General features: G+C 37.5%; 1 protein-coding gene across 4 annotated transcripts in view; it reads left to right on the top strand.

The window, feature by feature from the left end:
• LOC128020006 (semaphorin-5B) overlaps nt 1–13,192 on the top strand; it is a 137,432-nt gene that overhangs the window by 19,369 nt on the left and 104,871 nt on the right. For all 4 annotated transcript variants that reach the window (XM_052606498.1, XM_052606499.1, XM_052606496.1 and 1 more), the window contains one exon: nt 2,957–3,028. The gene's annotated coding sequence lies outside the window, so the exon portion shown is untranslated. The remainder of the gene's footprint in view (nt 1–2,956; nt 3,029–13,192) is intronic.

Genomic DNA, 13,192 nt, shown 5'->3' with positions numbered 1-13,192 from the left:
TTTACCGATTAGCGATTGGTAGTTAGTAATTGGTAGTAGTATCTCTCAAAGAGCTTAGAAAATGGGTAAAGGAGTCAAAACAGTGCCAGGAATTCCTCTACTGCACACAACTGTAATGGGCAACGTGACTCCTGTGATAAGAAGAAACAAGTATTCTTGAGCTTTTTGTCCATTTTAGGGTCACATCATGTTGGTCATTATATTGTTGTTTTGTTTATGTCTTTGGTCTTTTGTTCATATATCAGTCAAACCATTTTGAAGTGGCCCAAGACCCTTTGATAAAATGGATCTTGGTCTGCTCCTTTGGGGCACACCACCAGTTTGGATGGCATTGTACACACTTATTAAAATGAACTGCACTAACAGAGCAATCGCACTAGAGTTCATTTTAATCAAACCAAACCTGCCAAGAGTAAACTCACCCTTAAGGCCATACAAGTTTTAAATATCTTAAATGGTATAATTACCTCCTCTTAATTATCATTTTAAGAAGTCTGAAATTTGAGGATGTGAAAACCAAAACCATTATACACCCTAATGTGATTATTAAACATCAAAAGGCTGTGATTAAATTAATGTCAGCACTGCACGTTCAAAGTCAAATGTTGTGGTGTTGCACATTTTACAGGTTTGCTGTTTCAGAGCAGTTCGCAATCAAAAAATATCATGCATTTATCCCAAAAGAATGCTTAACATTTATTGTTGATGAATTATAAACACTATAAAGTAAACATCATCATTTTTTGTAAAGTGTATATTTTAGCTCTCTCATCTTTTTAAATGAGCATCTGGAAGTAATAAAGCATAGACATAAAAATATAAATCCCGTAGTATGCAGAAGTCTTTTTTTGTTACTTAAGTAATGTAATAACCTGTATGTGGCATTTAAATAAGTGTAAACTCTTTATTGATATGCAGTATTCTTATTTTTTAAAGGTCTTAAATTTGACTTAAAAAATAAATATGCAGGTATCCTGTTAGTTTTCATATTCATTTTAAAAGGAAATTTCTCCCAAAGAATTCAAATGGTAATTTACTCACCCATGTTCCAAACCTGTATGACTTACTTTCTCCAGCAGAACACAAAATAAGATATATATATATAAAAACATAAGACATTTTTCAAAATATCTTATGCTATGTTCCGTGGAAGAAATTGACTGGATTTGGCCGGATGGTACTTTATTTATAGCTCTGGAGGTCTAATGTTCAACTTGCACTATATTCAGGTTCTGGTTCAGCTTTCTTTTCCAATCTCGGACAGCATATCCCAAGGCTTTGAAGGCCTGTGGCAGTAAGAGACTCTGGGGCACTGGCCTCATTGGCCACTTGATCCATAATCCAACCCTGCCAGCTGCAAGCCTGCATGTTTTTTAATAGAGACATAAAACATTTAATGGAAAGAGATAATTCATTTTAAAAGTCCAGACAGGAAAAAGCAGTGTAATTGAGTGTCATAAAAAGATTTCATAGGAAGATAAACCACCTGTGTAATCTGAGGATGTTGAGGGTGATCGGCCTGTGGCTAAAACTTCTCAGTTTCAGTGACCTTTTTTAAGGCAGTAACTCTCTGCTTGATAATTGATTTATTGAACATGGTCTTGGCACGCCGGTCAATCGGATCATAGGAGCCGGGGTTGTTGAAAGGCTTCATTATTTACTCCTTAATTACTCTAGCCCAGTGCCTCACTCCAGCTCTCTGCTTTGCTCTACACAATTCTGAACTAACCTTTACTAGATCCTCAGAGACGAAGAGAGCACAAAGCCCCTGTGCCTAGTTGGTGGAGGCTTATGAAGTGGGTTGGCCTCTCTCTGTGTTTTTCCTTATCTTAATTAAGTACTGAACAGCTGGGCTTTGCTCCTTCAGTATAGGGATGGTTGTTGTTCTTGTTTCAAATGAAGGCCCTCCTTCTGAAATGCGAAATTTGCTGTGATTGGCTAGCTAGGCCAGTGTGTGCTGTGATTGGCTAGCTGAAAGTGAAAGTGAAAGTGACGTGACATTCAGCCAAGTATGGTGACCCATACTCAGAATTTGGGCTCTGCATTTAACCCATCCAAAATGCACACACACAGAGCAGTGAACACACACACACACACACACACTGTGAACACACACCCGGAGCAGTGGGCAGCCATTTATGCTGCAGCACCCGGGAAGCAGTTGGGTGTTCAATGCCTTGCTCAAGGACACCTAAGTCGTGGTATTGCTGGCCCGAGATTCTAAATCAAAACCCGAGGGTTAGGATAATCCCGGAAAATATACGTTGTATTCCAGACGAGTCATTTGTTGTAGTTTTTGAAAAGCTATTTCTGTTAAATAAAATATCTCCTTTTGAATTGGACTTTGAGCTTTGTAACTTTGCAGATCTGTTTTATGCTCAAACAGCAACATCACAGACTAACTAAAATTTAAAAAGTGAAAAAAAGCATAACAGCACCCTTTTAAAACTGATTATTTATTACAATTTGTACTGTATTTTTGGTTAAATAAATGCCTTGGTGAGCAAAACAGACTACTTTCAAAAACATATAATAATAATAATAATACATTCCCAGACCCCAAAATTTTAACTGTAGTGTATATGGGACTGTTGGCAACAGCAAAGAAAGGGTTGTAAGAACTAAGAATGTTTGAAAACCCCTCTTAGGAAAGAGTCATTTGCGTTGCTTGCTAATGCATTACTTAAAATCTCAGGGTGTACTTCAAGTAAATAATGTAGGTCATAGGGGTGCAGCATACAAAAAAGTTTGGGAACTCAGTGTAGAAGATGTGGTTGGTGCTCCTGCTTATGTACCATACTTGCATATCTTTTTCAACAGAGCTCCAGGGCCTGAGTTTCTATTCCACTGGGATGATAATTGGTTTGTTTATGAGTGTAGGGTAACATGTACGTTCCTTCTCTTGCTTCACTAAATAAAACACTTATGTGCTTCCTCTGACTCTCTCTCTCCAAAGGCTTCAGAAGGATTTCTACCTGATTCAGCAATAGTCCTGCATCCTCAAAGATGACATGCTCGTGATGCCTCTGTAAGTACATTTCTCTTTGTTGTAAACACTCTGCAAGATGTAATTATCTGAATGAGGCACGAAGAGCAAAAACACCTCAGATGATCCTAATCTGGAACTTTTTCTAAGATAGTGTACAGTAAAGTTAACATAAAACAAGATATAATTTATTTGACCAAACTTCATGTAAAATGAGTAATTAAAAATTTAACATTTTAAAATGACTTTTTAAGGATTTCTAACCAGGCTCTCAAAAGAGAACCCTTTAAAAAGTCTCTGGCACAAAACATGGAACCATCCTGGTGGAAAAGGGACGTGAGATATTTATTATGCATTTTATATGTTTTTTTGTGAATTTGAGGAAGAGACTAGTCAAAGTTCCACTTCTACCATCTGCTCCATACTAGGGTCCAGGGGCTCTATTTTAACGTTCTAAACGTAAAGTGTAAAGCGCATGGCGCAGGTGCACTCAGGGTGTGTCCAAATCCATTTTTGCTATTTTAACTACGGAAAAATGTTTAGCGCGCCTGGGCGCATGGTCTAAGTGGGTTGTCCCTATTGTCTTAATGGGTAATTGGTGTTTTTGGGCGTAATGTGCAATAAACCAATCGGAGTCTCATCTTCCATTCCTTTAAGAGCCAATTGTGCTCGTACCATGTTGGATTTGATATTTACACAGCAGAATTTGAGCACAAAAATTAGCACAAATGCATTTGCTAACTAAACGACGTGGCGCTGGACATGAAAATGCGAACGGCACAGGACTGAAACTAGCAAACACACATGCCTTGCGTCGCATTGCACCGGGTGTATTATAGGGCCCTAGCTTTCCATATCAGGAACTCAAGTCATAATGGAGATCTCCAGTCTTCCTGGAGAATCTGCGTGAGGTTTTCCTCCTATTCTCTTTCTTACTCTTTTTGTCCTTTGTTTTTGTCACTCTGGCACTCCTCGCTCTCTATTTATCTGTCTCTGTGACCGCGGACAAAGTCAGAGAGCCTTTCAAGTCAAATCCCTTTATTCTATGTCAGAAATCGAGTGTTCTGAAAAGGAACATTCTGGCAAAGAGAAAGGGCTGAAACTTTCATCGCAGGCATTTGTGGAGGGGCACAGCCTTTTTTCTATCCTCAAAAGAAAGCGTATGAGAGCCTGACATATTTAATTGGCTGTTTGTAAGCTAATTAAAGCTTGTATGTTGATGCGTTTGACAAATCACCAGGATCTTTTTAATGTTTCAGACTTCTTCTGAAAATACATTTTGTATGTCGGTGTGTTCTGCAGTCACAGTCATTAGCAAGGATGTATTTTCTTGATTTTTCCAACATAATTGTGATAAATCTCATGAAAAAGGCAGGCATTTCATAGACACATTTCACCCATAACAGCAAGAAAAAATATATAACAAATCAGTAAGATGAGATTTTTTTTTAAATAATACTTTTATTTAGCAAGAACCCATTAAATTATTATAATTTTTTATTTCAAACAAATGATCAAAGAAAAATGAAAAAGTACTGCTTTTGCCATTTAATTGAGCTTTGCCATCACAGAAATAAATTGCATTTTAGAGTATATTAAAATAGAAAACAGTTATTTTAATATGTTTTACAGTAGTTTTGTTCAAATTGATGCTGCATTGGTGAGCATAAGAGACTTCTTTAAAAAACAAATCTTACTGGCTTTTGAATGTTAGTTTAGAATTAAGTAGCCCCATCACAGTTTCTCATATCCAATGTAGGTAATTATTATTATTATTATTTTGCGGCAAAAAGGCATTATAAAAGACCCTACCAAACCATGATGTCTAAAGATTTTAAAAGTGTTCCTAAGTCTTCATTTTCTTTAAGCAAAATAAAAGTTCTTGTTTTGTTTTCTTTTCTTTTGAACTCTAGGCTAAATGTGACTTGTGTGGGTTTTTAAATATTCATCCTCCACCTTCTGGAGTTGTCTTTCGTTTGCAGAGGAACACATTGTTTGTCTGGGGATTGAAGATAACGCACACCTGGATGTTGAGCGCTGAGGCTACTTTCCCACTCACCAGGTTCTCTGATGGGCCAGTCAGGGTTCCAACCTTCTCAGTCCCCAAACACTTTGTAAATATTGCACTTCCTTTCTCCTGTACTATATGTGTATTTTTACTTTATATTGCACCTTCTCCCAAAACTATATTTAATCCTGCTAAATGACATAATTTTAGCGGCTGGTCTCAATCATTATGCCTTTCTAAAAAAAGAGGCTTTTTTTGTTTGTTTATGGTGTTCTGTTCCTGTTTAGTGAGGCCAGGAGCCACTGTGTTGTTTTAATTTCGACCCACTGTTGTTTGCCGACATTCAGTTCAGAAAGACAATGAGCCGGAAGAAAACAAGCCCTTTTACGATATGAATAGAGTAGGAACTAGAATGGGACTCCTCATCTGTAAGCTCGCTTTTAAGGGTCTGTTCCCCCTTGGCCGAATTAAAGACGTGCCATTATGCTTGGCAAATTACTACACGCTCTTTGTGGTCCAGCCATGGTACATTAGTGTGCCTTAAGATGGTCTGGCTGTGCCCATTCACCTAACAAAGAGAGGTCCCCCTGGCAGATCCTTGGCTGGTCACACAGAGGGGCCATTCACACCAGGCAGAAGGGGCCGTACGGTAGAGAGCTCGGCCACAAGGCAGCCATGACAAAATTCACTAAAGTATTGCTTGCAGACCAGCCGTTTCCACAAATTCAAACCAATTAAGTTTGATTTGACAACGCTCCAGGCAAAGAAGCAGAACATCTGTGTAGAGTTGGAATATCTTAACAGAACTAGCCATGCTTGTGATGTTTTTGGTCTCTGTGGAAGAGAAGAGGTGGTGTTGCATTTTTGGGTTCCAGCATTGTGGGTTTTGGAATTTAGGGGCATAATATTGTAGCTGGACCCAATTACAACGGGAAGAATTAGGTACCTCCCAGTGGATTCTTAGCACACATTGATTTGTTGAAGGTTTTAGGACTACGGCAATTAATCAAACTCATTGTTTTAATGGCTCTCATTCTCATGGCGTAATCACATACATTTTAATTCAGTGCTCAAACTAATTTATTTGTATGACAGGATGCAACCGTTCACTGCTACATGGAGTCTCATAAATCAACCTAACTAAACAACGATGAAGACAAGCTTGTTATTGTACATTAAGCTACATAGTCTAAAAGTATAAAGGATCCTAGCTGGAGAACCGCCGTTATTAAAGCAGTTTTTAGGCATTCTCTTAAATTGTTTTCTCTTATGAGTCCAGCTCCTTTTCTCAACATAAATTAGTAACGGAGTGATGATAGGGACCGAGAGCCTATAAATTGTGTGTTGCTCTCAGGGTCATTAAGCCATGTGGTCTGGGTCCACTGGATCTTTTATCATCCGCCTTGGATCAGCGGCTATAAAACGGTGGCTAACGTTGTGTGTTTATTTCCCCATAACAAAAGATTAGCTGTCTACAGCTCATGAGTTCAGCTAATGCTTCTTGGCACTCGAGCAGCCGTGGAAACATAAATCTAATCCCCAATTTTTGTTCTCTTCTCATTGCGCTCACCTTTCTCTGCCCTTCTCTCACTGTCTCTCTCCCCCTATGACTTTCAACTGATTTACTCTGTCTCCAGTCTCAACCTCAGACGGCAGGCCCACGCGCTGACCAAAGTCCATTTGCTGACCGTCTGATGCATATTGCTCACAAAATTGGCAAGAGCTGGTAGTAATCCGATGCTATTCCAGCTAAGTTACAAGGTAGTGGGTTGATGCAGTTGAGTTTGTGAGGACTAATCACATGATATGATAACTTTGATCTGAATCTGGACGATTCAAACTGGACCCAATTTTATGGTGATGCTCAAAATCTGTGTGTGCATCTGTCTTCATTAAGTTGATGGCTTTCTTTGTTTTAGATTAAATTATTCTGCTCTTATTCAGCAGAGCACATGATTGTCTGATAAGCATATTAATCCAGAGAATAGCGAGAGTAGTTTGGAGACTTTGGAAACAATGATATTTCTGAGCATGTTTGTGCACGTGTTTTTACCATGTTCAGTGGAGAAATCACTCAGACATTGTGAAATGTTTTCAAAGATGTATGTGGATGTGTGGGGCTGAGGGAAAGGATAGAGATAGGCCTCCAGTGGAAGCTTCCTGGAATGAATTGCTGCTGTGGTGGAGGGTTGGAGGGGCGGGGGTGGCTTACTTTCTGGGTCATGATTCAGAAGTTAAACTCGAGAGGGATCTGCACTGTGAGGGAAAAGATTTCAGGCTTAGAAAATGACATTCACATTTCACATTTTTCTAAAAGTCTTTTGCAGTTGCTGAAACATCTCTTGTGCTTGCCACATGTTTTTACTGTTTGGAATAGGGGTGGACATAGTGTTTGACATATTGCACCCCCCTCAAAATGACTTGTGTGAAATTACTCAAGTGTGAGGAGGAAATTAATAGGACAAAAGAAAAATTGTCTAGAGATTTTATTGAATTAATTTGAATACAGTATGTTCCTCCTGGATTAGTTTAATTAGTTATCAGTATGATTTGAATAGGCTTACTAGCATGCAATTATAAACAACAACAAATAATTAATTTGGCGTGTTATGTTGTATGGGATATGGACATTGTACAGTTGATCTATAATTTTAAATCACATTTGAATGAAATGTATTGCTTTAATGGTAAGGATTATGAGTTTTGCTTAAAAATAAAAAAAATCTCAACTTCACAGGACATATTAAAATATTATGACTTATTTTAAATACTCAACTTCAAATGGACAGTTCCCCCAAAAGGAAAATTGTCATCATTTACTCACATTCATGTTGTTCCAAACCTGTGACTGACTTTCCTCTGTGCTTTCAGAAAAAAATGTCACTGAGACAGTAAGCTTAAAGGGACAATATTTCTACCTTATTTGCCCCAAATGGTTAATTGGGTTCCTTTTGGGTACATCTCACCACTACTACACTACTAATATGCAACTTAAAGGGGTAGAAGTACAGAGTTATCCCTTTAAGGGTAATATGCAGTGGCAAGCTGCATTTGCGCAAGATATTTCAATTTTTTTTGTTTATTTTTTTTTTGGGCTCATACAATGAAAGTCTGTGGGATACAATGTTTTTTGGACAATAAACTCCTACTGATTTTTTTCTTTTCTTTTGAGTTCCACAGAACATAGACAGTCAAACATTCAGAATGACATTCATTTTTGGGTGAACCCACTTTTCAACGTATTATCTGCTCAGCAGCAGTTTGGAGTTACAGTACAGAACACATTTAGTTTAGTTTTTTTTTGTAAAATATTGCTACCCTTGGTGTCTTCGATCTTTTCAGCGGTGCCTTGCAGTGTAATTTGTCTCACGGCTATTTCAATCAACACTGCACATGGTGACTTTCAGTCTGTGGCAGTGGGGTTATGCTTTTTTAGAGTTCAAAAACCAAAAACTGTTAACTTGACATGCCACTGTTAAAACTGTTGGCCAGAGTTGTCTGTATGAATCCCATTATGAAGGACGTTGTTCTTTATAATACTTCTTAAATGGTCAATGCCCTGCATTGCAGTTTATGTTAGAGACTGTTTGGTGTATTTGGAGGTCATTGCCGTGTTAGACTTTTTTCATTCCATAGTTTTGATTAATTTCTACACTGTTCAAAACTGAAGTGTACTAAAGTGTGTGAAGACAAAAGCAGTCATTTAAATAGGGAATTACATGATTAATGAAAGATTTCCCTAACACAAATTTCGTTTTAGGTTGAAAATGTGAATATGCCATGTTGACCAACAGAAAGCTTCTCGGTCTGAAAGTGACTTCTGTGAGTTTTGCTTCATACATTGCTACACTATTGATAATAACCATTTCACTATGTTTTCTCAGAACACAAGCAACCAAACTCACTCAGCAGGATTATCAGCACTGTGTTCAATTCTACTCTCAGGAAACCCCATGCACAGTTCTTAGAAAATGTGGGAAAAACAGACCGAAACTAGCCATCAATTACTTGCACAATTGTGTTTTTCTGTTTAATGATTCAGGAGGGGGATTAGAGAAACCAGTCGGTCCTTTACCCAATTATAGACCTGGCCTCTCCTGTACACTGTGATCCTTGCTTTGGAAGGCGTCCAGCGGCTTGCGTTCACTCTCTTTGATAAAGATGGAAAAAAAAAGGAAGCAGCAGGAGACAATGGGCTGTATCCTGTGTTTTTAGTATCCTAATGAAAATGCCACTTAAGATCTCTTTTAATTTCAGATAAGAGGAAAAGATTGGAATTTAAATAAGTGAATTACGTTCCTCATTTATAGTCCACTTCATGATTTGTGTCTCTCTCTGTTACACCTGAAGCATAATGGCTCTGATTAACACTGCCTCTATATGTATTCAGTCACAGACCCATATTCACAGCCACAGGGGTAAATTGAAAATGTTTACCTTGTTCACCTGTAGAGCTCACACTTGGTATGATAGGTGCTCACCGAGGCATTGTTTCAGAAATTGGAATGATAATGAATAATCCCTCTGGCAGTCGTGAAGCCCCATTAGTCAAAGCAAAGGCTTCTAATACAGACGGTCTTCCTCAAATCTATTTTCATTAGGAGCTTTTTGAAGTAATCAGCCTCAAACACTGCAAACAGGTAGGACATGTCTATCTCTGTGAAGAGAGCTTCAGCACAAAAGGGAGGCGAGATTCTGATCTGAGGGCAATTCTTCCTTTTGTTCTTGAAGTGTGGCATACACAAGCAGATCTTTTATGTTTTGAAACAATGAATGCAATGCATCTGATTGCATTCTAGTGCCTGAAGACTTTTTTTTAGGTGGGGGGGTCAAGGAGTTTGTGCTGCAGTCATTATACATTTCCTTCTCCATTTTACTGAAATTATGATGAATCACAGTGAAACAGTGCAATTGTTCATTTGAAACAGAGAAGCATGATTTCACTCAAATATTACTGCAAGTTAATTGCACTAAATAGACAAAAGTTATGTGATACTAAAACTATATATATGTATATAATATAACTATAACTACAACTAAGTTATATTTTTTTTATTTGATGACATTTTTATTGGAATAAACATGCACCAATGAATCATCTGGTTAAAAATCTAAATGTGAACTTGATAAATGGGACATCAAAATGTGAAGTCATAAAAAAATCAAGAGTTTAGTTTAAAAAACAAAAACCTGAAATGAAGTAACCCTACAATCTCCTGCTGCCTGTTTTTTAATCTTACAAAGGGAAAGATTTAATGATAATTCTAACAAGCTTGTCCAATGTCAGTTCTGTTATTCTATTTAAAGCCTGTTATGATTATCAGCTGCTTCTCATTTCCTGGTACAAAGCCCAGTCATGCTTCGGGACTTTGGTAACAAGAAATCATGTAGTGAAGTCGTATACCAATTAAAAAGGAATTCAGTGAGTGATTTTTTTTTCCTCCTAATTAAACTGAACTATAGTAAATTATTGTGATTTACTTTCCATCCAAGTTACGGTAGCAGCAGCTGCCAATAAAGACACATCTTATTTCTTGTCAAATAAATGTAAATTTGTTCTCTGCTTTAAAAAATACCAAAAATGACAAGCTTTGCATTATATGTGGCCTCCTAAGAATTATTGATATATATTTTTTCGGAAATGCTGAGTTAAATTACACATAATTAAGATGCTCCTAACAAACTGACAACTTAACTGATTTGTAATTTTTCCAGCAAAATTACATAAACCCCCCTAAGGACCATACCATGATGACAATTATGCCTTTGATGGACTACTGCAGTTGGTTGGGTTGTCAGACGTATATGTAGAGTTTGTAAATGACAGCTGCTAAACAAAGATAAAGATTCCTAATGTTCTTCATGGATGAATTAACCACATAGCTGGATGGTTCTTCACAAATTACTTGCTCGCTAAAAAAAAAAAACACCTCAGTATTAATTATTCCACCTTTATGTTTTCATACCGCCTGTCTCTTTCTTTTGCATTCTTTCATTTGGCTGAGCAGAAAAGACCTGTCCAAACTACATAAATCCTCTGACAATGTACCTGTCTGACTGTTTTTATTTAACTGCCACGTAAAATATTACCTTGCCTGGGAGAGCTGTTGTTCACCTAAAGTGTTTTAGCCCCTCTTCACTGAGATTTCGACATTGAGTGGAGCTTTTCAGGTGTCAGTGGTTAGTGGTGAACCTCAAACTGTCTATGAAGAACTGTGCCTGTAAGTGCAGGAAAAACAAGGACAAACATTCCATTGAAAATATGAAAAATGTTTTTATGCTTGGTTAAATGTTTTTTCAACCAGTTGGGATTTTCACAGTGCAGTGTTAAACATATGCTCCTTTCAATCATTGACTCTTAAGTTATACTCTTAAGTATAAGTAATATTTAAATATATAAAAGCATACTTCACCCAAAAATTTATTTATCATTATTTTCTTACCTTCATGATTTTCTGAACCTGTGTGCTATTATATTTTTCTGAGAAACAAGAAATAGAAGAATTTACAAAAAATCATGACACATCTTTTACCATACAATGGGCATTAGTTATGACCATATCTGTTATTCTCTAAAAAGAAAATGCCAAAAATATACTCTATATTCAGTTACACAATAGCTTTTTGTGAGAAAAATAGACAAAATAAGTAATTATTCTATGAAAACCAGGTCAAAAATACTCAGTGATGCCGCATGCCATTGGTTTTCAGATGTGCCGCAACCAAACATGGAATGTATATGTGGAATGGAATGGAGAATTTTCAGTCTTTTCCTCGTGCAAAGCCATCTTTGGCTTTTGAAGGCTTGGAATGTAGGATCCAAGTAGTATGGGCTACATTGATGGTGCTTTAACAGTGAATAATGTGCTTTCTGGAGCTCTCGCTGGAGAAATGTTCCTTTCTTGTGCACTGAAAAAACATAGCATACAGGGTTGATATGACATGGGTGAGTAAATCATGACAGATTTTTAAGGAGTGAACTATTTCACCCTTATTCATTTAGTGCTTTTTACAGTACAGATTGTGTCAAAGCAGCTTTACAGTTTCAAACAGGAAAAAAGTTTGTCAATAATGCGAGTGGACAATAACAAACAGACAATTTTTCGGTAATGTCAGTTCATTGATAATTTACTGATGTCATCATCCAGTTCATTTCTCTTCCAACGGTGTCTTTGCAATCAAGCTGAAAAATTGTTTAAGTGTCCATAACTAAGCAAGCCAAAGGCAACAGTGGCAAGGAACCAAAACTCGAGAGAAAATGGAGAAAAAACTTTGGGAGAAAGCTCAGTCGGGGGGGGGCAGTTCTCCTCTGGTCAGACAAAACCAGCATGATGTGGTTTAATTCCAGGCTGTAACACAGGTCAGATTCCAGATACAGAGGACTTGTCTGGTTCCTATGGTCTTGTCCCGATGGCCGTTTAGTTGAAGAGGTCTTCGGAGGGGATCTCATCTGGGGCTCATCTAGTTGACATGTTCTCCACTGACTTTCAGGCTATAGAGGTTGTCTCTAGCTGCTGATCCACCATCTGGTCTGGATATGGACTGGATCTAGGTGGCTACTGTGGGTGACTTTGGAATAAGAGTGAAACAGAATAATATTAGCATAGATGCCATTCTTCTTACGATGTAGCGAGCACATCAGGTTTTATGGGAAGTGTTCCTGGTTCTGATTGACCTAATTCATACAGCCTAAAGGCCCATTCACACCAAAAACGTTAACTATAAAGATAACTATATTAGAGAGTTTCATCTGTTTATTCCAAGCCCACACTTGTCTGCTATGGAAGCATATGGGTAGCATTATTCAGTTTGGGATGTAATATGCAAAATGGCAATGCAATAAGTAAAATGGCAATGCATTTCTGTATTTACATTTACATTTTCAAATACATCTGTGCAACGTTTGGTGCAAAATGAAAATGAAATTACATAATTTTCATTTGCCATTTCATACACTAGTTTTAATATGTAAAATGAATATGATATGTGTAACATGTTCAAGCAAAAACTGTGGCAAAATTATCATTCAAATGTTATTTTTCTTAATTGCATTTACACTCACAGTCAAGACACTTACGATTGCATTTTCATTCTGTGTCCTGCAATAAATGTAGCAAAAGTCAAAAGGGTACGCCCCAAAATATTACTGCACCAAGACGAAGTGCTTACAACGACTTGCCATGGTATTCCGCCACACA

The sequence above is a fragment of the Carassius gibelio genome, chromosome A9 (assembly GCF_023724105.1).
Source record: "Carassius gibelio isolate Cgi1373 ecotype wild population from Czech Republic chromosome A9, carGib1.2-hapl.c, whole genome shotgun sequence".
Classification (NCBI taxonomy): domain Eukaryota; kingdom Metazoa; phylum Chordata; class Actinopteri; order Cypriniformes; family Cyprinidae; genus Carassius; species Carassius gibelio.
Note: the sequence above shows the minus strand (reverse complement) of the source record. Positions and strands in the feature narration are given on the sequence as shown.